Raw genomic sequence first — 27,593 nt, 5'->3', positions numbered from 1 at the left:
CTACATTAACCGCCTTTCTCTCATTTTACCACAGGGTCATGGCTAACTTTGGAGGATGATGCAGAACAATGGACAACAGATATGTGCCCCTTTTCTAATATTGTTTCTCCTTGCAGGTGATCGTGCCTATCCCCTGAGGACGTGGTTGATGACCCCAATTGTGCGTCCCCAACAGCCAGAGGAGGAGCGATATAACCGGGCCCTTAACACCACAAGGACCATCGTGGAACGTGCGTTTGGGTTGCTCAAGTCCCACTTTAGATGTCTACACCGCTCAGGAGGGCAACTGCTGTACAGGCCCGACAAGGTGTCCAAGATGTTTGTTGCCTGCTGCATGCTACATAACCTAGCGCTGAGAAGACGGATGCCAGACCCTCCTGAGCCGGTCCAAGACAGTGACGATGACGAGGACATCCAAGCTAGACGCAGGCCTCTACCTGAGCAAGAGGAGCGTAGGAGAGGGCAGGTGGTCAGGGACAACCTAATAAGAGCCCATTTCTTGGGATAATGGTGAGTATATTTATGTGAACCCCAAACAGCTTCTCTCTCTCTCTGTCTGTCTCTGTCTCATGTAAGTGAATGTGATGATGCCTCTTTCTCTAGGCAGAAGTTAAAGCTCAGATGTCCCTGAACACCAAAGCAAGAAGTTATTGGTAGCAGCTCAAGTATTAAAGGTAGAATAATAGGTAAGAATCAAATATAGCTATCTTTGTTTTTGGCCTCATTCACTATGTTGCTCCTGTATATCATTCCATTAGCAGGCTTTATGATGAATTGCCCACATGTCAAATAGCTAACAGTTTTCATACTCTTGTTGCAGGTTGGATATCCAAGACTTTCATCGTCACCATACAAGGGCATCGTAATGTGCTTCTCGATGGCCTGGTAAGAGCTAGCAGTTTAGGACAATCTTGGTTTTTTGTTGTTTTACCAACAACAAATCGTATATCGACACATGCTGGTGTTAGGTTAGCATGTGTGTTGATTGAACACCCCCTTAGTTTTAGGTATAAATGACATCTATAGTGGAAGCTCAGAGAAAGCCGATTGGATGACCTATACTGCTAAAATGTTAAAACTATGGCTATCAGAAGCTTATATGCTGCTCAGCTTTCCACACCTTGTAGGAGTTAATGATGGTATTGGTCTACAAGTTTCTGTGTAGCATAAGACTTTAGCACCCCCCTCCCTTCTCCATGCTGGTACTTCAAGTTCAACTGAAGCTATAGGGTAACTGTAGGTATTGTGACAGTTTGAGGTGGGGGACTTTTCCAATGTATTAACATGCTTCCCCTCTTTGCAGGTGTTCGGACCCAGCTGACTTCCTTCTCCTCCTGTGGCTAGCATCTCATCGTGAAGCTGTTCCTGTGATACGGGCGGATCCTGTGACGTATTCCTGATACGTGTGCATAGGTAGGTATGAGACATTTGTGCTCACTTCTACTAACCTTCAACATTCCAACTAGTGTGTGTAGGTTCTTAGCTCACATATGGACTCTGTAAGAAGGAGGACGGCTTTTATTTCCCTTGTTTCTATGGCAGAAACCTCTGGCCTTTATTCTCTAACCTCCTTACTTTCCTTTCTTCCAGTGCACCGAAGAACATTCTACATCTCTGAATCTGTCTTCCTTTTCCTACAACCTGCCTTACCCTACCATGAGGAAATCTTAATATTTCACAGGCACTGACATTGTACCCTTTCCTCCTGTAGGCTGGGAGTTGATTTGGACCTAGGAGTGGCTTACTCTGTATACCGGTGTAGCTGTGATCCATCTCAGCGAACTGCAGTTGCATGATGTTACAATTTCACACCGCTTTTCTGGACTTTTGAGTGTCAATGAAATGACATGATATTCTACAATAAAAATCTTAAAACCATTTAAGGATGTTGTGATTACTTACCGAAGGAATGCCAGGGCCCAGTCTGATACATTGAGTAATGCACAGGCATTATTATTTCCTTAGGTACCGCTGTAAATGGATCACTCTTTCCTTAGGTACCGCTGTAAATGGATCACTCTTATCACATTGCTCTTTGTCTGAGGGCCAGGTTGGAAAGGTAAGAAGTGGGGGGGAGGGAACTAGGGGTTGTCATGTCTCCCATTTGCTCACCGGTCCAATGACATGACCTCAGAGCAGGGATCTCAAAGTCCCTCCTTGAGGGCCTCAATCCAGTCGGGTTTTCAGGATTTCCCCAATGAATATGCATTGAAAGCAGTGCATGCACATAGATCTCATGCATATTCATTGGGGAAATCCTAAATACCTGACTGGATTGAGGCCTTCGAGGAGGGACTTTGAGATCCCTGCCTCAGAGCCTGCAAATAGCATAATTAAGAAGATGGCATTACTAAGGATGACAGACAAGGTGGTATTGTTCCATCTTGTGGTTTGTAGCGAAATATTTTCCTTCTTACACACCTGGGTTTCACTATTCTTCCGTTCCACACATAGCCTTCTGCTTACACCTCATCTAGCTACAGTTGCATAACATTACCCTCATTGTTAGATTATACATCTGAGAAACCCACACAGGAAACATATAAACCAGTATAAACCTATCATGTCACAATCAGCTCAAAGAAAGCATTTCTGGCTCACCAGATTAATGCGCCAATCCAACCTCTCAAGGTCACCAGTTCAACTCCCACTCTCACCATCCCTCTTTTGCACAGCTCCCTATTAGTTATCAAAGGAGTATGTATGTATGTGGACTTTGTTGTTTTTCATCAGCATTGTGCATCAGATACATTAATTTGCTCTCAGCTACAAGCCATTGTAGTAGGAAAGGATTTCCTGCTATGCAATATCTGCACAGGGCAACAGATAGAAGAGTTCACTTCAGCTTGGCTGGTTGTGGTGTTATGCTGCAGGAGTGTCTGTTGGAGTGGGGGAGGGGGGGTTTGAGAAGTGCTGGGTTTTCTGGTAGAAATGTGAATATCAAATATGCGCTAACCACACTCAAGACCTGAACCCCTGACGTACTGAAGACAAATGCAGTGCTTTAAGGCCTATGTTAGAGAGGGAACTTCATTTAGAAGTTGGTAACGGAGATTCTACAGACTAAGCAAATGGCAACTGGTTTCTAGTAATATCTTTGAGAAGGAAAGGAATTGATTAAAAGTTTGGCCAATCAGATTTTATGTTTGTGTAGCTATTTAGGTGTCTTTGTTAGGAGGCAAAACTGATATCTTCTTTTGGTGATTATCCATTGACTATTTCTCCATTCCCCAGGGTCATTAGCCGAAACCCCCCCCACAAACCTTAGGAGTGCTTATAGATCCGCTGTAATGCCATTATTGGAGCATGTAGGATGCCGAACGTTAAGCGCAAAGAATGCCTCTTTTTCCGCATACAACGCCTAAACGGAATAGATTCATTCAGTAGCACAGTCCGGTTTTAACACCCTCAACTCCTTCAGCTGACACAATACTCATTTGAATAAAATTACAAGATACAGACCAATCACATCTCATTTTCATCTGAAACAGCACATTAGCAATACCAGATACAAAACATTAGAGAAGTTGAACTTGGGTGTGATCAAAACAGCACTTTTGGACTATGTATTCAACCATACTTGAGAATATGGATTTCGGGTCAGTGAAAGCAGTGCTTTAAACCATTGAGCTACCACTCTTTTGTGTCAGCTAATTGTGATATGATAGCTAAGCTGATTATACCTTGGCACATCACTAAGGTATGATATGATAGGGGAGCCAGAAACATTGGAGTAAAAGGTGCTATAGCTCAGTGAGTAAATGCCCTGTATTGATCATCTGTAGGTTGTGAGTTCAACCCCCGGCTTGTCTTTTACTTGTGGCATATCTACCTTCCAAGTGCACCTTGATGATGCTTTCCACGTCTTATAGGAGTTGATTATAACATTACTGTACAACTTTCTGTGTAGCATGAAAACTAAACTTCCATGCTGATAATTTGAGTTCAACTCATCTTATATATCTCCTTTTAAACATAGCATATTTTGTTAGTTTTTATAATGTGAAGGTATACTATTCTGAAATCATGAAGACAATATATATAAAACAGCAGTGTTTTGTCTCCTACCAGACCTCATTGTGAGATCATCAAGCCGCACCTTCAAGGTAGTATGCCAAAATTAAAAAGATGTGCTGGGTATAGAACTCACAACCTCTGGATGTGAGCTAGGAGCACAGGCTCCTAACACATAGAGCTACAGCTGCTTCTACTTAGGTCAATCTCACCACCCTTTCATATCATACTTGACTGAGCTGCCTATGTATCAGCTCATTAGCTATCATATCACACTCAACTCAAAGAAAGCATTTCTGTCTCAACAGGTTAATGTGCCAATCCAACCTCTCAAGGTCACCAGTTCAACTCCCACTCTCACCATCCCTCTTTTGCACTGCTACCTATTAGCTCTCAAAGGAGTATATATATATATATATATATATATATATATATATATATATATATATATAGTGGACTTTGCTGTTTTTAGGGTTAGGGTTAGGGTTAAATAGCTCAGTAGCTCAGTGAGTAAAAGCGCTGTACCAATCATCCAGAGGTTGTGAGTTCAACTCCCGGCTTGTCTTTTACTTGTGGCATATCTACCTTCCAGAAGCACCTTGATTATAACATGAGGGGTTTATGCTGCAGGAGTGTGTTGTTGCAGAGGGTGTCTAGGATGACAGAGAACAGGCTGTTGAGAATTGTTTTACTTTTGCTTCTGTTCATTCTAGTTGTTATTCTCATGGAGCACACCTTACCACACAGCATGGATGGCGGCAGTGCCAGCAAAGCCAGTAGCGGGCCACTAAGGTATGCTATGACAGGGGAGCCAGAGACACTGGTGTAAAAGGTGCTGTAGCTCAGTGAGTAAAAGCACTGTATCGCTCATCCGTAGGTTGTGAGTTCAACTCCCGGCTTGTCTTTTACTTGTGGCATATCTACCTTCCAGGTGCACCTTGATGATGTCACAATGAGGTCAGCATTGTGCTGCTGGCTACTTCCTCTTCCTGTGAACTAGAAGCCACATTCAGGTCTGATCTGTGTTTTGATTCTGTTTCTAAGTTGGGCCAGTGTAAGTTATGGGATTTACATTTGTTCTGAAGAATGAGCTGATTGTAGCAATGTTTTAAGACCAGGAGAGTGTTCTTTCGAGCAAGATATCACTTCTAAACTATCCTCTCTGAAATAATGTCTCTGGGAAATCCAGAGAAAGCTTATTGGATGACTTAGGGTGCCTTTCCTGCCAGTCTTTGTGGAACTTAAACAAAGTTTATAAGAAGTCTATATGGTGTTCAAAGTCCTATCCTTTCCACTTCTAATAGGAGGTGAGTATGACATTACTGTACAGCTTTCTGTGTAACATACAACTACAGGTTCCCACCTTCCATACTGATAATGTAAGTTCAACACCCACTTGGTACGTTTCATCTTCTAGTTCTCCTTTCAAACATAACATATTTTTTTACTTTGTATTAATGGTAAACTGTACAATTCTGATATCATAGAGGAAAAAGATACAACACAGCAGTGTTCTCTGTCTGCCATTCCCTACCTCACTGATATTCCCAGATCAACTAATATATTACAGAAAATATATAGTTTACAAAATGGTATACTGTTTTTTGATTATCCTTTTCATCATCCTATACTTTGGGTTAATTATTTGAAAGCTTACAATGCTGAATGACTGATAATAAATCAGTAAAGAGTATAAAAAAGTAATTAAAAAAAACCCAACATCGTACAGGCGTCTACGAACGGCCATTTGGAGACGTCTAGATGACGTTTCAGAAACCTGCGTCTATCCTGTGCCCAGCACCTATACAGACGTCTACCTGACGCCTAAGTACCGTTTGATTGACACTTGCGTTTTCCGGACGTCTAAAGCACGCCTAAGTTAGACGTAGTATAGAGAATTTACCCCTAGGCGCCTATATCGTTTACAGAGCTCCAGTCAGCATTGAAGTCTCTCAGAGCTGGGTCCGCACTGAGTGTGATGGATTTACAAGTGGAGTTTTAAAAATCTTTTCAAACTATACTGTTACCTCATCATTTTAAATATATCAATCACAACTGACGAAGGATCAGGTATCAGGTACTATGGCAAACGCGCTTACTACTGTATTGTTTTGCCAAAGCCAAACAGAGATCCCATGTTGGTTTCAAATTATAGGCCAATTTCTTCAATGAATGTGGATGGAAAAATTCTGGCTAAACTATTGGCTCTGACGTTAGCTATGATTGGAATGCATAAAATGGGTTTTGTTGCTCAAAGACATTCTGCAAATAATACTAGATTGGCACTTCATATGCTTAATTTGGTAAAAACTATAGAGGTCCGGCCTTCTCGGTATCCTTGGATGCAGAGAAGGCCTTTGATCGAGTAGAATGGACTTTTATGTACCAAGCAATGGAGTGGTTTGGAATAGGATCCAGATTCAAACCTTGTATAGTTCCCCTTCAGCTAAATTATATATTAATAATACATTCTCAGAGCGTTTTTGTCTGAAGAGGGGAGTTAGACAAGGATGTCCCTTATCTCCTTTGCTTTTTGATATTGTTTTGGAACCCTTGTTGTTGGCCATTCAGCAGGCAAAGGAGATACAGGGAATTCCATATGCAGGTTGAGATTATAAAGTTTCAGCTTGTGCAGATGATATTTTGCTTCATTTCAAAAATCGTGAATCAACCATCCCTCATTTACTGGAATTGATTACATAGAAACATAGAAACAGATAGCAGATAAGGGCCACGGCCCATCTAGTCTGCCCACCCTAATGACCCTCTCCTACCTTTGCCTTGTGAATAGATCCCATGTGCCGATCCCATTTGGCCTTAAAATCAGGCACGCTGCTGGCCTCAATCACCTGCAGTGGAAGACTATTCCAGCGATCAACCACCCTTTCAGTGAAAAAGAATTTCCTGATGTCACCTCGTAGTTTCCCGCCCCTGATTTTCCACAGATGCTCTCTTGTTGCCTTGGGTCCCTTGATTGTTTGGTAAATATTCTGGTTATAAGATAAACTGGAGCAAATTAGAGGTTCTTCCATTGAATATGCATTTTGTAAAAGGTTTATTTGATCCATTCCCATTCCTTTGGAAGGAAGAGGGAATAAAATATTTGGGTATAATGATTCAAAGAACATTGGAAGATACAATGACAGTATATGAAAATTTTTTATTGTTGAAAGTCAAAGAAATGTGTGAGCATTGGAATCCATTACATTTTTCTTGGTGGGGGAGAGTCCAAACCATTAAAATGATGATCTTGCCTGGAGTTTGTTACCAAATGAGTATGTTACCAGTTTACTTTCAGAGTTCTTTTTATAAAAAAAAAACTAAATGGAATTCTTACAAAATTTCTTTGGCTGGGTAAAACTTCTAGAATAGCCTTATCTATGCAAAAATCTCAATCGATGGGAGGGGTAAATTTTTCAAATTTTTACAGGTATTATCAAGCCTTTATTTTGCATCAGGGTATGTATTGGATCCTTCCTGAACTCATGGAGAATCTGCCAGATTAGTTAATTCTGGAAAGTCATCTTATGGCCCCACTTCATCTCAGCAATGTATTGAGTATCAAATTATGTAGAATATATAAAGACAACATTATTTTTCATTCAACTTGGGTGACGTCAAAATTTATAGATGCTTTAACTCCTATTTCGATACAGCAAACCAAATGTAAATCTCTATGGTTGAACTCCAAAATACAAATCGGCGAGTCTAAAATCCTCCTGAAACATTGGTTGCAGGCAGGCATTCGTACTCTAAATGATGTAATTCTGATTGGGGAAAATGCTAAATTTATTACAATTACAACAATAATTTGGTATATCAAAGTCTCAAGGTTATAAATGGTTGCAGTTGAAGTAAGCCTTTCAGAAAAGGTTCCCTGACTGGCGCAACTTTTAAAAAATCAGTACAGTTTGCCGGGTCTATGTTTCCAGACAGATTTTCAAGGGCATCAGGCCACAAAGTGGTACAAATTAATATCTGAATATTTGAAGAAAAAACAACAACAAGCTTAAGAGATATTTGGAGCCTGTTTTACAAAGCCGTGCGGTAACAGCCCCAAAGCCCATAGAGATTTAAAGGGCTTCGGGGCTGTTGCCGCGTGGCTTTGTAAAACAGGCCCTTGGAGTATAGAAACAAAGCAGCATATTTCTGCTACGCAATGACCACGGATTTGGACTTGGAGAATGAGATGTAAAGCATCAGCATCTATAAGACAAACTTGGTTCTTTTTGTTATATAGAATATTTTGGACCCCTGTTCATTTACAAAAGTTGGATAATTTAAAGTCTAATAGATGTCTAATAGATGTCATCTTGAAGTAGCGACACTGGATCATCTTTTATTCTATTGTCCGTTGATACTTAATTTTTGGAAATCAATTTGGGGCAAAATGAATATGGTATTAGGTGTGTCTATTCCATTGTCTTATGACGTGGTTTTATTTGGGACATTGTTGAAACTTAAGAGTCCAATTGATACCCATAAAAATAGACTTCTTATTAATATGACGGGGGTGGTCATGCAATTAATAACTAGAAATTGGAAGAATTGGGATAGGTTGAACTTTTCTTTTTGGTGGGAAACACTTTCGGCCTTTTACAAAGCTGCGCTAGCGGCTGCACTGCGCTAACAGTCCCGAAGCCCATAGAGATTTAAAGGGCTTTGGGGCTGTTGCCGCGCAGCTTTGTAAAAGAGGCCGTTTGTCTGTACTATACATATGAAAGGAAGATTGCAGAACAATCTGGAAATAGTAAGAGGTTTAAAGAGATTTGGAGTCCATTGGAGGCATTTGTCAGGCAACAGAATGATTGAATCCTTAATTTCTGGATTTTCTTAGATTTCTACACACATCCAGGTAGGGAGGGAGGAAAAGGGGGAGTGGGATGGGTTAATGTGTTTCAGTTGTATCCAAGAATATAAGTGCTGTTACTTGATATTGTTGATTGTATATTTGTTTAAGTTTTGAAAATCAATAAAGATTTTTTTTTTTAACGATAATTATCATATACCATTTTTGCTACTTTTTAAGTTCTTTTAGAAGTTCAGGTTCCATTTCAAAGGTATTTGAAGGCCTGGTAAACGCTGACCTAAACAACTACCTAGACAAATTCAACTTACTGCATACCAACCAATCTGGTTTCAGACCCGGCTTCAGCACCAAAACTATAATGGCCTCCCTTCTAAACTTTCTACACTCCCTTCTCAGTCAAGGCTCCAACGCTTTGATCCTCCAACTGGATCTAAGCAGCGCCTTTGACCTAGTTGACCACTCCATCATGCTGAACTGTTTGGAATCAATAGGCATCTCAGGAAACACCCATTCCTGGTTCCGGGGATTTCTTGAATTCAGATCCTATCAAGTACTCAAAGAAGATAAACTCTCCTTCAGCTGGAACAACAACTGTGGACTTCCCCAAGGCTCCCCGCTATCACCGACTCTCTTCAACATCTACCTCATCTCATTGGGACACCTACTACAGAGCTTAAATCTCACCTTCCACATTTACGCTGACGACATCACCGTCATACTTCCACTATCCGATATTTCGCCGAATTTCATCATTCACCTATCCAATATCCTAAACCAAATAGAACTTTGGATGAAGGCCTTCAAACTCAAACTGAACACAGAAAAAACCAAATTTTTCCTAGCCTCTCCCAACGAGCAGATAAAAGACAACAAGATTCACGTGAACGGCAAAGATTACGAAATTGCTCAATCTATTAAAATACTAGGGGTTACCCTTGACAGACTTCTAACACTAGAAAAACACACTGTTCAAAAAATGTATCTCTACTCTTTGGAAACTTCGCATCATCAAAAAATTCTTCGACGAATCATCCTTTCGTCTACTAGTATAAGCCTCCATCCTGAGTACTCTGGACTACTACAACATCATATTTTTGGGAGCATACAAAAAGTCACTCCACAAGCTAAGATTAATCCAAAACACCGCAGTCCGTCTCATCTTCGGACTAAAAAAATGGGAACATATCTCACCATATCTCCAAATACTTCACTGGCTGCCAGTAGAATCCAGAATACTTTTCAAGTTTGCCTGCATCAGCTTCAAAGCGATCTTCGGGATGCTACCAACTTACCTAGCCTCCCAATTCCTCACCAACTGCCCAAAAAAGACCTCCCGCAGAGCAAACCTCTTTACTTACCCATCCCTGAAATCATGTCATTACAAGAAGTACCTAAACAGAATGCTTTCATTCCAGGCAGCCAAACGGAACTCATGGCTAGCAAAACCAATACTCGAGGCCACATCATACGCTGACTTCAGAAAATCTCTGAAGATTTTCAACACCACCTAAGCTTTTCCCCCTCTACCAGTTATAATCCCCCTCGAAAGCCCATCCCCTACCTTCTCCCTTCCACCTCCAACGCTTATTGCTGTATTCCTCTCTTACCCACTTTGTATATATCCTCCTGTAAACAGCGTTGATCTCTTGTACCCTGTTCATATTGTAATATCCTGTATCCTATTATAAACATCCTGTACCTGTTCACTTTGTAATATACTGTATCTTATTGTAAACACCCCATGTACCTGCTCACTTTGTATTATCCTGTATCTTATTGTAAACAATATCTCATGCACATTGTAATTTCCTGTATCTTATTCATTGTAATATCCTACTTCTTATTCACATTGTAATGATCTTCCTGTATTCAGCTTTGATCTCTTGTACCTGCTCTGAACCCATCGTTCCGTAACTTGACTCAAGACATCTCGCCTCCTATTGCTAACTCCATTTTTCTCTTTGCCTGTACCTCCTTGCAAGCTCCCCCAACGAGTTCTCTTAGTTATCATGTTCCAAAGCTTATGTATCTCAAATTCCTGGTTACAATACTTAGCTTATATCTTGTTTCAAACATACGTATCTTGTTGTAAACATATGTCTCCTGCTGTTAACACTGCACTCTCTCTCAGCCCGACCCTCATTGTAAACCGCTTAGAACTTAGGGTATAGCGGTATATAAGAAATAAAATTATTATTATTATTATTATTAAACCGTAACTTTCTTATTGATCACTCCTACTCACCCTGACTTCTGCATAAAATAAAGTAATGAGAGACTTCCGGCGGAAACATGGCGCTGTAGACAGTGTGCTGCTGCAGCTCCGCTACACCGGACCACGGCGCGGCAATTGACCTGCTTTTTTTCCCCCTGGCTCGGGTCGTCTGCGGCACTGGGGAGTTTGCGGGAGAGGCGGCGCGACTCGGAGGTGACTTCCTCAGCGGCTCTGCATTGCATTCTCGGGACGCCTGGTGGCCACGTGGCGCCGCTGGCGGCGCGCGGCTGAGACTCTGATCGACTGGAGCGCGGCGCGGCTCTCCCCCTGCAGGTCTGATTTTGGGTCCGGTCTTCTCCCCGTGCTGGGGAGTTTACTGGAGGCGCGGAGAGACTTTGAGCTCACCTTCCTAGCAGCCCTGCAGTTTCGGGCTCGGGACTCCCGGTGGCCACGTGGTGCCGCAGAGAGCGTGTGGTTGGGATTCTGACCCCCGGAGTGGCTCTTCCCCTGCAGGCCAGATTCCGGGATCGGTCTTCTCCCTGTGCTGGGGTGCTTCTTGGTGGCGCGGCAAGATCTGGGAGCCTAGGGTGGGATCGCCATGGCGACTAAGGCGGTCCGGAAGGATCGGGAGCGGAGTAAGCTGCCAGAGGCCAAGTTGGCGGATCCCGTGGCACCTCCATTGCCGGAGGCTCCTCACTCATCCTGGGTGTCCGCAGTTATGGCAGAGGTTCAGGCTGCCTTTGAGAGCTCCCTGGGGGACAAACTGCAGCGCATACTTGATAAACTGGATACGCTGGACCAGCGATTTGCCTCCCTCACGTCGGAGGTCAAGGAGACACAGCAGCGAGTGAGTGCTGCGGAGGATCATGTCCAGCAGCTTGCCCAGGAACAGTCCGCCCACACTACAGCGTTGGCTGCGTTGCGTGCCAAGGTGGATGACCTGGAGAACAGGTCCCGCCGCAATAACCTTCGGTTTGTTGGCCTGCCTGAATCGGTGCGGGACGTGGAGCTGGGGGCGCTGTTGGAACACTGGTTGCCTGAGTCTTTGTCTCTCTCATCTTCCTCGGGCCCCTTGTGGGTGGAGAGGGCACATCGCTTGGGGCAGCGGAGAGAGAATGCTGACAGACCTCGAGTGGTCATTTGCCGTATCCTGAATTATCATCATAAGATGGAGGTCCTGCGTGCGTTGCGGCAGGGCAAGAAGCTCTTGTATGACAACAAGCCCATTCTTTGCTTCCAGGACTACTCCGCGGAGGTCTCTCAGGCACGGCGAAGGTTTTCACCTTTATGCACCCGTCTCATCCAGCGCCACATTGCTTTTTCTCTGCAATACCCGGCTCGCCTGAGGTTGACACATCAGGGTAGAGCTCATCATTTCGACACCTTGGAGGCATCGCAGCGTTTTGTGACGGAGATGATGCCTGAGGAACCACCGCAGGGAGCGGCTGTGGACTGAGGAGACCCATACCTGGGGCCGGGTCTGTGGTTTGAGTTTGGACTGGGGGTTTCTCTCCTTTCCCTCTGCGTTGGGTCTCTGTGTTTCTTGAGGGACTGCCTGGTTGATGTGTGAGGGGATGGAGGGGGGTTGACCTGCTGGTCCTGTGTTAGTTTGGGTCTGTTTCTGGCCTATCTGGTTATTTGAGCACTGGGGATTTGGCTTGGTGAGTGTGCTTGAGGGTAGGTGTTGTGGCTGTGGTGTTCGTGGAGGGGAGGGGTGGGTTGAGTGTCTTGGGGGGTTTGGCTGATGGAGGATGTTTTTTGCTACTCTCTGTGTTTTGGGGTTTGTGGATCGGGGGGTACTGGTCATTATTCCCGTGGGAGGGTGTACCTGGTTTCCTGGAAGTGATGCCCTTTTTGGGGTGTCTTGGGTGTAGATTGGGTGAGGGTTGGTTGTGGAGGGGGGATAGAGGGGTGGGAAGGGGAGAAGTTGGGGGGTGGGGTGGGTCTTGAAGGGTTTCAGGGATTCTGTGGTGGGGCTTTCTGTGGTATTTTGGGAGGGGTGGGTTGGGGGGTTCTATGCTAGGGGATCGACTTGGTGGCAGGTGTATGGCTTGATTCTTGGGGCAAGAGGTGGCGAGACGCCGGGGGAGCGGTGGCTGGGACGCTTCTCTGGCACTATACTGGTTCTTTCTTCTTGTGTGATTTGGCTCTTGAGAGGATTGCTCTGGAATACACTTTAACTTCTTGGAATGTTGGGGGGATCCACTCCCCTATTAAGCGCTCCAAATTATTGCAGCATTTGAATCGTTCTAAAACCTCTATTGCTTTTTTACAGAAGACCCGTTTATCCTCAGTGGAACATGCCAAGCTCTGTACCTGGTGGGTGGGTTCCTATTTGGAGGCGCCCGCTGTGGGGGGAAAGGGAGGTGTTATTATTTTGATCCGTAAGGGTCTTCGCCTACTCACCCAGAAAGTGCTCCGCGACCCTAGTGGGCGTTACATAGTTGCCTTAGTGTTACTTGATAATCGGCCACTTTTGCTCTGCAATGTTTACGCTCCTAACAATCCTTCGGCCAGGTTTTTTAGGGGGCTTCGCAATCAACTCTTGCAGTTTGGAGATGTTCCGATGCTGGTGGGCGGGGGCTTTAACTAGGTACCGGATCCAAAGTTGGATCGCTCTGCTTCGTTGGGTAGAGAAACCTCCAAACTTTATACGGGTGGTCAACTTTTGGAATCCACCTTGGGGTTGCTTGATGTGTGGCGGGTGCTTCACCCATTGGAGAGGGATTACTCCCACTTGTCTAGGGCGCACGGGACGCTTTCCCGAATTGATTTTATCCTCATTTCTCGCGCACTGCTTCCCCAAGTGCTGGGGGTTGATATGGGCCCCATTGAAATATCTGACCACGCTTGGGTGGGATTTCGGTGGACTTGGGGAGACTCTCCGAACAACAGAGGGTCCTGGCGGTTTCCCTGTTACCTGTATAGGGATACCCGTTTTCATGAGTTTTTGATACAGCGCTGGCGTGATTTTCAACTTAATAATCAGCATCATGATGATCCCATTCTCTACTGGGAGACGGCTAAGGCTGTTTTACGGGGAGATGTCATTTCTTATGTGGCCAGGGAGTCGAAGCTGAAGCATAGGCGGATTCTGGCTTTAGAGCGGAAGGCGACTGTGTTGAGACGCCAGTACGGCAGGGCGCCCTCATTCCTGCTTCGAGCGCAGCTTTTGGAGGTCCAGCAGGAACTGAATGAATTGTTGCATCTCTGGGCTCTGCGGACGAGGGAGTACTTTAAGTTTCATTTGTTTCGGTTTGCGAATGGCGCATCCGAGGGGTGGACCTGAGAGCATATTGGCTCTTCGGGGCTCTTCTGGGGAGCTGCATCATCGGCCGGAGGAGATATGTGAACTCTTGCGGGAGTTTTTTGCTGAGGTGTATACAGATCCAGGCCCAGAGCCTTTGGATGGGCAACTTTATCTTGACAGCCTCGATTTGCCTTGTTTATCTCAGCGGGATGCTGCCATTTTGGATCTTCCCATTACCGCAGAGGAGGTGGAAAGGGCGATTGGGGTCAGTCCGTTGGGTAGGCGCCGGGACCGGATGGGTTTCGGAGTGAGTTTTATAAGTTGTTGGTGACGGACGTAGCGCCAGTGCTGGCTGAGGTTTATAATCTGAGTGTTGCTAAGGGCTTTCTCCCTCGCTACGTAAATCTAGCGTCTATTATAGTTCTCCCGAAGCCTGAATCGTATCGTCCTATATCATTGTTGAACTATGAGGCGAAGCTTTTGGCTAAACTTTTGGCTACCCGCCTGGCGCGCATTTTGCCATCGGTGATTTCTGACTCTCAGGTGGGGTTTGTGCGGGACAGGCCGGTGGCTAAGAATATCAGGCGCATCTTGTTAGCACTGGAACGGGTGGGACAGGACGGTAGCCCCGCCATGCTTATTAGTTTTGATGCCGAGAAGGCGTTCGATAAGGTGCGGTGGGGTTACCTTTTTGCGGTGCTGAGGACGTACGGTTTGGGCCCCTTCTTTTTTGGTGCAATCCAGGCGCTGTATAGTGATCCAGAGGCGAGGATTTTGGTTAATGGGACTTGCTCTGGTTTTTTTCCTATTTGCCGAGGGACTCGCCAGGGCTGCCCCTTGTCGCCGCTCCTGTTTGTGCTTTCTTTAGACCCTCTACTTCGGGAGCTTCAGGCAAATGCGGATATTCGGGGATTGGTCTTGGGAGATTCCCATTTTAAACTGGCGGCGTTTGCGGATGACCTGTTGGTCTTCTTAACAGACCCACAGCGTTCCTTGCCCGTATTGTTGGAGAGCCTTCGGGAATATGGAGATTTCTCTGGCTTCGTCTTGAATTTTGCGAAATTTGAGGCGCTGGCTTCCTCGGTTCATCTTCGGCGGTTTTGGGGGGATAGTTTCCTGTTGCGCTGGGCTGACTCCTCTTTTAGATATCTGGGGATCAGGCTGACTATGGATGTGGCCCAACTGTATCGTCTTAACTTAGATAAACTCCTTGCGGATACTAAACTGTTACTAGCCAAATGGCAGGCGTTGCCGCTGTCTTTGTTGGGACGAATTCATTTATTTTGTATGGTTGTCTTCCCGAGATGGCTTTACGTTCTTCAGACTCTTCCCCTTTCTTTGTTGCAGAGGGATATTCGTTCCCTCACCTCCCTATTGATCCGGTTTTGTTGGGGTGGACGACGACCTAAATTGAAATGGTCCTTGTTGGTGGGGCCTGCCTACGGGGGTGGTTTGGGGGTGCCTGACATCAGGGTTTATAACCAGGCCTGTTTGCTTCGTCATATTAGTGATTGGGTGTTGGGTACCTCTTTTTATACGGATCTTTCTCTGGAGCGGGATCATTTCTATCCTCTTCATCTATTGTATCTCCTCCATGCCCCGTTATCTAAACTGCCGCGACTCTGTAGGCAGAGTATCTTGTTTCGGTCCTTGTGGATGGTGTGGCATCAAATCCTTCGGTTGTGGAACCAGGACTCTCATACTAGTGCACTTCTCCCGTTGGTGGGAAATTTAGCTTTCCCTCCGGGGGTTGGACCCTCTGTGTTTGGTCGTTGGAGGGCTCGGGGGGTGGAACAGTTGCGGCATGTTCTGCGGGATGATGGGTCTCTCTTACCTTGTGCTGAATTAGCGGGGAGGGGGGTTCCTGAGATTGGACTTCCTTTTGCTTATTGTCAACTCAGTCACTACGTGGCTTCCCTTCCGAGGACTTCTTTGCAAGGGGATTTTGGGACCCGGCTTTGTACTTTTTTGACTGCAGATCCTGATTCCAGGGTCTCTATCTCTGTTTTGCATGGCCGGATCCTGGCTCTTTGCCCGCCGAGGGTTTTCTCTGGTATTCTGGAGGCCTGGCAGCGGGACTTGGGTAGGGACTTGGGGGAAAAATTTTTGTTAACTGCCCTGAGACGCACTGCGGGCTTGGTACATAGTGCTGAATTACGTGAATGTCATTTTCGCACTGTTCTGAGGGCCTATGCTTCCCAGAGTCAGGCTTACCATATGGGTTGTATTGATACTCAAGTATGCATCCGCTGTTCGGTGGAGGTAAATTCTTACTTTCATGGTATTTGGAGTTGTGAGGGGATTCAGGTATTCTGGACGGAGCTGGCTTTCTTTTTACAGGGCTTGTTGCAGACCCCTGTGCCAGTCTCAGTGCAGTCTATGCTGTTTGCCCATTTCTCTTTCTTGCATATGTACACTTCTTACGAAAAATTATTTCTTAGTAAATGTTTTATTTTGGGGAAGAAATGTATCTTGTGTTGCTGGCTTTCTTCTGAACCACCTTCTTTCTGGTTTTGGAGGAATCGCCTTCATGAACTTCTGGGTTGGGAGGCCCGTTTGGCCTGTTCTTCTCGACGCCGGAGCAGAGACTTTGTTCACACTTGGACTCCGTATTTGAACATTTTGATTCCTGAGAGTCGTAGCCGTGTTTTGAATAGACTTCACCTTTGAATCTGTGCTTTTATGTGTCTTTGCTGTTCCCTGCCTAAGAGTTTTTTTGTATCTGTGGGGGGATGGGGAGGGGAGGGTGGGGGGTTGGGTTTTTTTTTTTGCTGTGGGGTGGGGGTGAGGTGGGTCCGGGGAGGGCATAAGAGTCCAGTCCTCTGCGGGTGTTTGATGAAAATGCATACCATGGTTGTTATTACTATTGTATTTACTATTGCTTAATAAAATAGATTTGAACAAAAAATAAAGTAATGATTATCTGTCTCTGGTTATAGCATTATTCTTACACCTTCTGATTGTAATGCTGTGTGCCAGTGACGATGACATCAATAGAGGAATAAGCAAGGCATGAGTAATAGCACAGAAGGCGTCTGATTATATAATTTACTCCAAAAGCCATCGAGGCCTGCAGAGGGACATTTCAAGGAAAAAGTGAAGCAGACAGTGCATTTCAAATTGCAGAGTCTAATACATTTTCCTGTAATAATGATGTGAAATTTTTGTATACATACTATATTTTAAGAGCCATTTTTGGATAGAATATATTTGTGAGGAAAGAAATATTTAGGTATGCACATGGAGGCTAGTGGCAATGGTGTATATGTTGGACCCAAAAAATTACACTGCACAACAATTTTTTGGTTAAGTCTTGATTCCTGAAAAGTTTTTGGTGATTATGACAGGTACCAACTTGGTATGCTCAAATATGGTTTTGGTTTTACTGCATCACGTAAGAACTATGAGAAATAGACATTTTTATGTTTACTGACAATAAAATATATAGTCAAGTTTACGTTTCGCACAAGCGACTAAATGAAACAGAATTAAAAGTGTTTTGCTCCCGAGTTTCTTTTATATTCAGTGTCTGGTGCATCACGTTGTAGCATCCAACAATAGTCGGCAAGCATTGACGGATTCCAATTGCCCTGGTATCGTTTCTCCATCGTAGCTATGTCTTGATGAAACCTTTCACCGTGCTCGTCACTCACAGCACCGAGATTTGCGGGGAAGAAGTCCAAGTGTGAATGGAGGAAATGAATCTTGAGTGACATATTGCACTTCATTCTCTTGTATGCTTTGAGAAGTTTGTCTACCAGCTGAATGTAGTTTGGGGCTCTGTAATTGCCCAGAAAATTGTCAACAACGTCTTTCAAGGCTTTCCAGCCAATTTTTTCCGGCCCAACTAACAGATCTTCAAATCGCTTGTCACTCATAACATGTCTGATCTGGGGGCCAACAAAAATACCCTCTTTGATCTTGGCATCAGTTATTCTTGGGAACATCTGTCTTAAATAACGAAAACCTTCCCCTTCCTTGTTCATTGCTTTCACAAAATTCTTCATGAGTCCCAGTTTAATGTGAAGAGGAGGCAAAAATATCTTTGTCGGGTCAACAAGCGATTCATGTGCTACATTTTTCTGTCCTGGAACTAACTTTTTACGGAGTGGCCAGTTCTTTCTAGAATAGTGCGACTCTCTGTCTCGGCTGTCCCATTCGCAGATGAAACAGCAGTACTTTGTATAGCCAAGCTGCAGTCCTAGTAACAGAGCAACGACTTTGAGGTCTCCACAGATATTCCAGTTATACCTGGTATACTGGACATACTTTAGTAACATTTCCATATTCTCATATGTTTCTTTCATATGTGCTGCATAGCCAACAGGTACTGAAGGATAAACATTGCCATTGTGCAACAGAACAGCTTTCAGGCTTAACATTGACGAATCAATGAAAAGACGCCACTCTTCCGGGTTGTGATCACAACCAAAGACCGAGAACAATCCTTCAATGTCACAACAGAAACAGAGACTGTCGACTTGTGCAAAAAATTTGGTTATATCATGATGCCGGTCTCGAAACACAGAAATTTTCGTACCTGGTGATAGCAAACACCATTCCTGCAGTCTCGAACCTAGCAGCTCAGCTTTTGCTTTTGACAGACCCAAATCTCTGACCAAATCGTTCAATTCGGACTGTGTTATCAGATGTGGATCGCCTGATGAGGATGGTTCAAAATCCGGGTCAATGTCACTGTTAGAACCCTGCACTGCAGTTTCTTCATCTGGTTCGTCTAAGGTCCAATCCTCTGGTGGTTTCGGAACTGGAAGACTGTCATCATGTGGCATGGGTCTCATTGCTGAAGGCAGATTAGGATATTCAATTGACTTCTTGTTTTTGGCAGAGAAACCAGACACATTAGTCAAACAGAAATAACAGTCCGTCACATGGTCTTTCTGTTCTCGCCATATCATCGGAACAGCAAATGGCATCGTCTTTCGAGTACCTCTGAGCCAGGCTCTCAGACTAACAGCACATGTCGCACAGCAAATGTGAGGCGCCCATTGCTTGTCTTGATCACCTATTTTGCAGCCAAAATACAGATGATAGGCTTTCTTTACAAGGGCAGTCATCGAACGTCTCTGAGGCGTAAGTGTATATTCCCCACAGATATAGCAGAATGTGTCGCGGCTGTTACGACACCGACGAGACATATTGCCCGACACCAAAACGTCTATAGCATCAAGCTTACTTACTGTTATATTGCTACAGCTACTATACTACTATACTTTACTATACTGATACTATATACACACACGGACTATCTATATTAACCAAATGAGCAGGATCGGTGTATGGAAGCCACCATTATAGCATGGTGAGACAGCGCAAGCTCGTTCAGACCTGCCCAGACATGCCCAGGATGTCATCTTCCATAAAACAGCTTCCAACCTGGCTAGATTTTATGCATGGACATACCCAGGCGGCACAAACCGTTGTTGATAAGACACTTATGGGAGAAAAAATTGTTTGCATCCAAATATAAGAAAAAATCACGACAAAATTGAAGATTTCTCTGAAATGGTACGTGATGGGTAATTTTTGATGTAATATTCATGATCAGCACCCAAAATTCTATAAGAAACACCCAGCAGTGTTCAGGAAGCAAAAACTTTGTTGTGCAGTGAAATCAATATGGGAACAAAATATGGAATGGGAAAATCCATTTGCAAATGGTGTGAAATTATACCAAATATAGCTGCAATTGATATGAAATAGTGACATAAAGGGATGTCAGCATGTGCCAGCAGCTGCAAAGATTGTCATACATATGTATTTGGACTTACATGCTATCCTGTATATGGAAACCAGCAACTCGTTATAATTGTATGCATGTACAAGTAGCAGCACTTTGCACCACTTATCTGTGTATGTTGCACTTGTAAGTAGCATGTCACTTGACACTTGTATGCCTTTCTGAACTCCACATGCAAATTGCATGATTTTACCCTGTAGAGCCACAACAATGTCTTTCCAATGACCTGTAGTGCGAACATTTTAGCACCAATATGATCCTCAGAGTGGCCTTGAATTTCATTGTACAAACTTAATTTTGATGTGTCCATCTCAGTGTCTAAAATTGTTCATACCTTCAGTACCATAATTTGCTCCTCACATTTTCAAATATGCTCTATATCAGTTACCTTCATTTTGAGCCATATTACTTTGGTATCTCTATATAAAACAAAATGGCATCAGATCATTTTTTTTAAATGCAGAAGACAAATCAGGATACTGCTGCAGCTAAACTAGCTTGTAAGAAACAATCATAATACAGTTGACCATGAGACTTCCAAGTTTAAACCATACATTTATACAGTCCCCAAAGTATGAATCCATCATTGTTCTCAAAATATAAGCTAGCAGTTCCCATTGCTCCCTTTCAAACTCAAAAACACACTATGTACAATCTTGAAATTTAAGTTGAAATTCGAAAAAAATTAGCAACCATGGGAGCTAATTAATATAGTGTTTAAACTACTCTGACATCCATTTAACAACAATATGACCAGGCACCAAGTGTAACATATATGTAAGACCTTATGGGTTAAATATTAAATAAATGGCATAACTAGAATTGCAATCTATCTTGTATGGAAACCTGTTACAATGCCTAGACGCAATCAGAATCAGAGGAGAGGTACTGAACTGGTTTCAAGGTTTCCTTACATTATGCACCTACCAAGTCCGTTTTAATCACGATCTCTCTGACACATGGAGCAATCCATCTGGCGTGCCACAAGGATCACCAGTATTCACTTTGCTCTTCAATGTTTACATGTCCTCATTGGGTGCACAACTGTCCCAGCTGGGGATAAAACTATTTAGCTATGCTGACGACTTCACGATAATTATCCCATTCACCAACTCTGTCTCAGAAGTCACCCCCAAAGCAACAGAAGTACTAAATCGGATGGAGCAATAGATGACTGAATTCAGACTAAAACTAAAGTCAGAGAAAACAAAATTTTTTATAGCATCACCATACCCACTTGACACTAAAGCACCAATGTGCATCAATAACCTTAGTTATCCCATTCAACCCACTATGAAGATATTAGGAGTAACACTGGACCAGAACCTGACCATGAAAGACCAGGTAGACTCCTTGATCAGAAAAATCTTTCTCACCCTCTGGAAGCTTCGGTCCATCAGAGCTTACTTCGATGTCTCATCATTTCGAGTTCTGGTACAATCCCTTATACTGAGTCAACTTGATTATTGTAACATCGCCTACTTGGCACTCTCCCAGAAGAATATGCGGTGACTGCAACTAATTCAAAATGCAGCAGTTAAACTACTTTGTGGACTGAAGAAGTTTGATCACGTAACACCTTCCCATCGACTTCTACACTGGCTGCCGATGGAGGCACGTGTGAAATTCAAGTTTGGTTGTTTTTGCTTCAAGGTACTTTACAGTTTAGCCCCTAAATACATAACAGATTTTTTCTCTTTCACAGCCAACAGACACAAGCGAAGCTCACAACCGAACTTTGTTTCTCCACCGGTTAGAGGTTGTAAATTTAAAAGTCATCACCAACATCTTTTTGCACATCAAGCAGCATCATGGGGTAAAGACCTTGAACAATTGCTCATGATTACTACCTATGGGGAATTCAGGAAATGCCTAAAAACATATCTGTTCCTGAAATACTTAGGAAACCAACCTGTACAATCTTAGCCCTCAACAAACAATCGCTAGAATTGTTAATCACTAAGTCTGTACTTTGTTTATTCCATTCAATCTGTAACATTTCCAATCATTGTAAACCGCATAGAACTTCACAGTCCTGCGGTATATAAATTGTTATTATTATTATTATAACACTTTCCCTCCCACCCTTACCATAACATATGTAATTTTTTTTTTTTCATTTTTTAAAACATATACAGTAAGTGAAATACAGAGTAAATTAATCATTTTACAATATAGACATTACTTAAAATTCTCAAAAATTCATACTTAATTAATACCCTCCCTTCACCCACCAAAACTTTTCCAACCATTTTCCAACCTTATTTACCTCCCATCCCTCCCTCCCCACCCCACCCCCGGATGTGCATATTATCTTATGACAAACCATAACTATAGAGATTCTACAAAGGACGTCAATGGGCCCCAAATTAATTTAAAATTTTCATTATTCCCTAATATGGCAGCATTCATTTTCTCATATTTATATATTAGACATAAACTTGCCCACCAAAATATAAAGTTGAGGTGATCCCAGTTTTCCAGTTTCGTGTAATTAGTTGTTTAGCTGTACTTGTCATAATTAAAAAGAGACATCTTTTATGTTTATCTAGGGGATCTTTAATATGCAAAATAGTACCGCAAATTATTATTTCATAAGTTAAAGGAATCTATGCTGTTTTTTTAAAGAAAATTTGCAAATTACTAACAATAGCTCTGTAAGTTCATTTTTCAATTCTATTAGCACTTTGGGATATATACCATCCAGTCCAGGTGATTTGCTACTGTTAAATTTGTTAAATTGACCCGTTACGTCATCCAGTGTTACATATATTTATATGAGTTTCTTTTATTCATCGGAATTGAATATAATTTCTAACACTGGTAACGCACCCATATCTTCCTAAGTGAAGACCGTGGCAAAGAATTAATTTAATCTCTCCGCTATGGCCTTGTCTTCCCTGAGAGACCCTCTTATCCCTTGGTCTAGCGGTCCAACCGATTCTCTTCCCAGCTTCTAGCTTTTAATATACCAAAAAAAGGTTTTACTGTGTATTTTTGCTTCCAGCACAATCTTCTTTTCCTTCCTTCACCTTGCATTTCACTTGACATTTCTTGTGTTGTTTACAATTATTTTAGTCGGATCCTTCTTCCACTTTCTGAAGGATTCTCTTTTAGCTCTAATAGTTTCTTTCACCTCATTCATTAACCATGCTAGCTGTTGTTTTGTCTTTCTTCTGCTTTTCTAATACATGGAATATATCTATTCTGGGCTTCTGGGGTGGTAGTACATAAGTTACATAAGAACCGCCATCTCCGGATCAGACCTTCGGTCCATCAAGTCCGGCGATCAGCACACGCGGAGGCCCAGCCAGGTGTACACCTGGCGTAATTTTAGTCACCCATATGCCTCTCGTAAGGAGATGTGCATCTAGTTTGCTTTTAAATCCTAGGACAGTGGATTCCGCAATAACCTCCTCTGGGAGAGCATTCCAAGTGTCCACCACTTGCTGCGTGAAGTAGAACTTCCTGATATTTGTCCTGGACTTGTCCCTCCCCAGTTTCAGTCCATGTCCTCTTGTCCATGTCACATTGGATATTGTAAATAACTTATTTTCCTGCTCTCTTTTGTCGATTCCTTTCAGTATTTTGAAAGTCTCGATCATATCCCCTCGCAGTCTCCTCTTCCCAAGGGAGAACAATCCCAGTCTCCTAAGTCATTCCTCGTATTCCAAGTTCTCCATACCTTTTACCAGCTTCATTGATCGTCTCTGCACCCTCTCCAGCAGTTTTATATCCTTCTTTAGGTTGGGAGACCAATGTTGGACACAGTATTCTAAGTGTGGTCTGACCATTGCTCTATAAAGCGGCATTATAACCCTCTCTGATCTACTCGTGATTCCCTTCTTTATCATGCCTAACATTCTATTTGCTTTCATTGCCGCCTTTCCAGTAACCAATGATGACTATGTTTATAATACTTTTAGTACCCTGCTTTTCCCCCTTTTTTTGGGAGGAGGATTTCATCTTATACCACTTTTTCTGTACTTGTGGTTGTGGGGCAGTTCTGGGAGAGTATGGGCATCATATTTGTTTGCTCAGCAGGAACTATTAGATTCTCTTATGCCTTTGCCGTTTTTGTATTTGTTCCTTAATAAAAAAGATTTGATATAAATGGGATGTGTAGAGGGAATAGTAGAAGGGCGATGGAGAAGGGAATCTGCAAAAATTGGAACCATTGTGATATTATGTAACTTTTTCTTGTCTTCCATTAATGGTTCAATAAAACTGTTTCAAATTAAAATATAGGTACTGAGTAAGGTGGTGCTCAGCGTGATTCTAGAAAATATAGGCAAACATTATAGAATCACGCAGAGTGCCACTTAAATAACCATAGTGCACCTATTTACCTTAGGTGTCACTAGGCGCTTTTTTCTTAGTACATCATTCAGAGAATCACGCCATATATAGAGCCACTGTTAAGACAGGAGCACTGATATTGGCACCCATATAGGCTCTCTGTGACATAAGCATGTATTGGCATTATGACATCATCAGTGCGGGAACATATCCTACACTATGGCAAGTGGAAGGCAGCCAAAATTTGGCTTTGCCGACTCCAGGCTGTTAGCCACCCTATTCTTCAAGAAGGGAGAGGAGGAGATAGTGGATGCTGAGGATGGGCAGACTGAATGGGCCATTTGACCTTTATCTGCCATCATGTTTCTATTTTGTCTTCCCAGGCCAGAAAAGGAGTTATCTCCAATATAGGAAGACCTGGGAGAGACTAGCCAACAAATACAACAAGCAAGCTTCCATCCCTAGAGCTGTAAGTACAGTATATGTTCAATGTTTGTGGTATCATTGTTGCTATAATGTAAATAAAAATATACTATATTCTATATAATAAAACCCTAGGGCGCACATGCGCTCTTGAAACTTCGTGATCCCTTCCGCTGTGATTTCTGATCCGTGGCCGCGTTCCATTTTAAAATGCGGAGGCAGAGATCACTCTGGCCACTCCCCTCCTCCCGCCCTCACTCACCAACCCGAAGCAAGCTCGAACACACCTCCCGCCCTCACCTCACCAACCCGAAGCAAGCTCGAACACACCTCCCGCCCTCGCTCACCGCTGCTGCCGCCGCTGCTGATACTCCTCTTCTGGGCAGCCTGTGATCGTGGCCGGCTTTGGCGGGCCGCTTTCCAGCCTCGGTGACATGTTCCCTCTGACGCACTGGATCGCGTTGGGGGGGAGCATGCTTCCGGGTTGGGGAGCAGCTTGCGAGGTTTGCTGGGGCCGGCCACCACGATCGCGGCCTGCTTTGAAGAGGAGCAGGCTAGAAGACGCCGGGATGGAGGGAGGGTAAGCAGGGGGATCAATACAGGGGGCCAGAGGGAAAGGGGGCTGCTTTGGGGGGGAGGGGTGTGCTGAGGGGAGACAGAAGGAGCCATGGAGAGACAGGGAGAGGGAAAGGGGGCTGCTTTGGCGAGGGGTGTGCTGGGGGGGAGACAGAAGGGGCAATGGAGAGATAGGGAGAGGGAAAAGGGGCTGCTTTGGGGGGGAGGTGTGCTGGGGACAGACAGTTTTGCTCTGGGGCGAGACAGAAGGGGCCATGGAGAGATAGGGAGAAGGAAAGGGGGCTGCTTTGGGTGAGAGGTGTGTTGGGAACAGACAGCTTTGCTCTGGGGGGGGAGACAGAAAGGGCCATGGAGAGACAGGGAGAGGGAAAGGGGGCTGCTTTGGGGAAGGGGTGTGCTTAGGGCAAACAGCTTTGCTCTGGGGAGGAAGACAGAAGAGGGCCTTGGAGAGACAGTTAGGGAGAGGGAAAGGGGGCTTCTTTGGGGGGAGGTGTGTGCTGGGGGCAGACAGCTTTGCTCGGGGGGGGGGGCAGGAGACAGAAGGACACAGACAGCGGCCAAGGAGAGAGAGATAAAGAAACAGACAGATCGACACATCTATTCTAGCACCCGTTAATGTAACGGGCTTAAAGACTAGTATATATATACTAGCTTTATAGCCCGTTACATTAACGGGTGCTAGAATATATGTGTGTGTGTCTGTCTTTATTTTTTTCTCTCTCTGTCTCCTTAGCCGCTTTCTGCATTTCTGTCTTTCTTTGTTTTGGCTGTCTTTGTTCTGTCTTTGTTTGTCTTTCTTTGTTCTGTCTTTCTTTGTTTTGGCTGTCCACCACCACCCCTTGCGTGCTCCCCCTGTCCATTCTCCCTTCCTTTTACCTCCCCTGTGTCCACCACCACCCCTTCACTGCTCCCCTTATCCAGCAGCAGCCCTTCTCCCTTTCCCCCCATCTATCAGCACTTCTTCCTGCTCCCCCTGTCCAGCAGTAGGCCTCCTTCCCTTTCCCCCCGTCCATCAGCACCTCTTCCTGCTCCCCCTGTCCAGCAGTAGGTCTCCCTTCCTTTTTCCCCCCCATCCATCAGCACCTCTTCCTGTTCCCCCTGTCCAGCAGTAGGCCTCCCTTCGTTTTCCCCCTATCCATCAGTACCTCTTCCTGCTCCCCCTGTGTAGCAGTAGGCCTCCGTTCATTTTTTCCCCCCTGTCCATCAGCACCTCTTCCTGCTCCCCCTGTCCAGCAGTAGGCCTCCCTTCCTTCCCCCCCTGTCCATCAGCACCTCTTCCTGCTCTCCCTGTCCAGCAGTAGGCCTCCCTTTCTTTCCCCACCCCCCACCAGAGCAGAATCTCCCCTCTGTCTATCCCCCCAACAGTCCAGCATCTCCCTTCTCTCTATCTCCCATCAATCCATCATCTCCTGTCAGCCACTGCCATTCGCCATGTGATCGATCCGCTGCCGACAGGCAGGGTCTAGCTCCGGCGTGTCGCTCGCACACAGCAGCGGGAGCAGCGCCACCTTCGGGAGCCCTTCTTGAGGGGACGGGACAGACTGCTGAGGAACTTTGGAGGCTGTTGAGACGGCAGAGACGAAGCAGCCGAGCTGAACTGGCGTCCCCCCTGCCCCCCCTCCCCCCCCCCCCCCCCCGGTGCCAGCGCCACTCTCCCTCTCAGCGGGCCGGGCCGGAAAAAAAGGAGACTATTGTGTGGTCACGTATAAGCGCGCATGCACACTCTTGTGGCCACATCGCAACGGATCAGGGAACACGGCTTTAGAGTGCGCATGCGCGCTTAACATTTTATTATTATAGATACATTACATCATGATTTATATTCTGCCACTACTCCAAAGAGTTCAAAGTGAATCACAAAGAAAAACAGTTACTAGGAGCAAACCAAGTTAAACAATCATAATACATATATATTAGTGGCCTACTGGTAGAGCTGCTGCCTCTGCACCCACAGGTTGAGGGATCGAATCCCAGCGCTGCTCCTTGTGACCTTGGCCAAGTAACTTAGAGGCAGATTATCAAAACAAAAATCTGCCTTTAACGTGCTCACTAAACTAGTTCCAGCCGGTTTAGCAAGCATGTATTTTAGCAGTGGATTATTAAAACAGCTTACTGTGGTCTTTTCCAAGTTTTCGTATGCACTTCTATGCCAGCTACTAGATGCCAATGTCTAAGTCAAAGGCAACGGCTGGTCCCTGAAATTCATAGTCAACTCCCAGGTGATTATGTGCATCTCAGAATATGTCAT

The 27,593-nt window shown here is 44.4% G+C and overlaps 1 long non-coding RNA gene across 1 annotated transcript in view; it reads left to right on the top strand.

Annotated features, from left to right (window-relative positions):
• LOC117356457 overlaps positions 1-27,593 on the top strand; it is a 69,653-nt gene that overhangs the window by 41,121 nt on the left and 939 nt on the right. The window contains exon 2 of the long non-coding RNA XR_004538645.1: positions 24,730-24,815. This is a non-coding gene — a long non-coding RNA (uncharacterized LOC117356457). The remainder of the gene's footprint in view (positions 1-24,729; positions 24,816-27,593) is intronic.

This window comes from Geotrypetes seraphini, chromosome 3 (assembly GCF_902459505.1).
Source record: "Geotrypetes seraphini chromosome 3, aGeoSer1.1, whole genome shotgun sequence".
Taxonomy (NCBI): Eukaryota; Metazoa; Chordata; class Amphibia; order Gymnophiona; family Dermophiidae; genus Geotrypetes; species Geotrypetes seraphini.
Note: the sequence above shows the minus strand (reverse complement) of the source record. Positions and strands in the feature narration are given on the sequence as shown.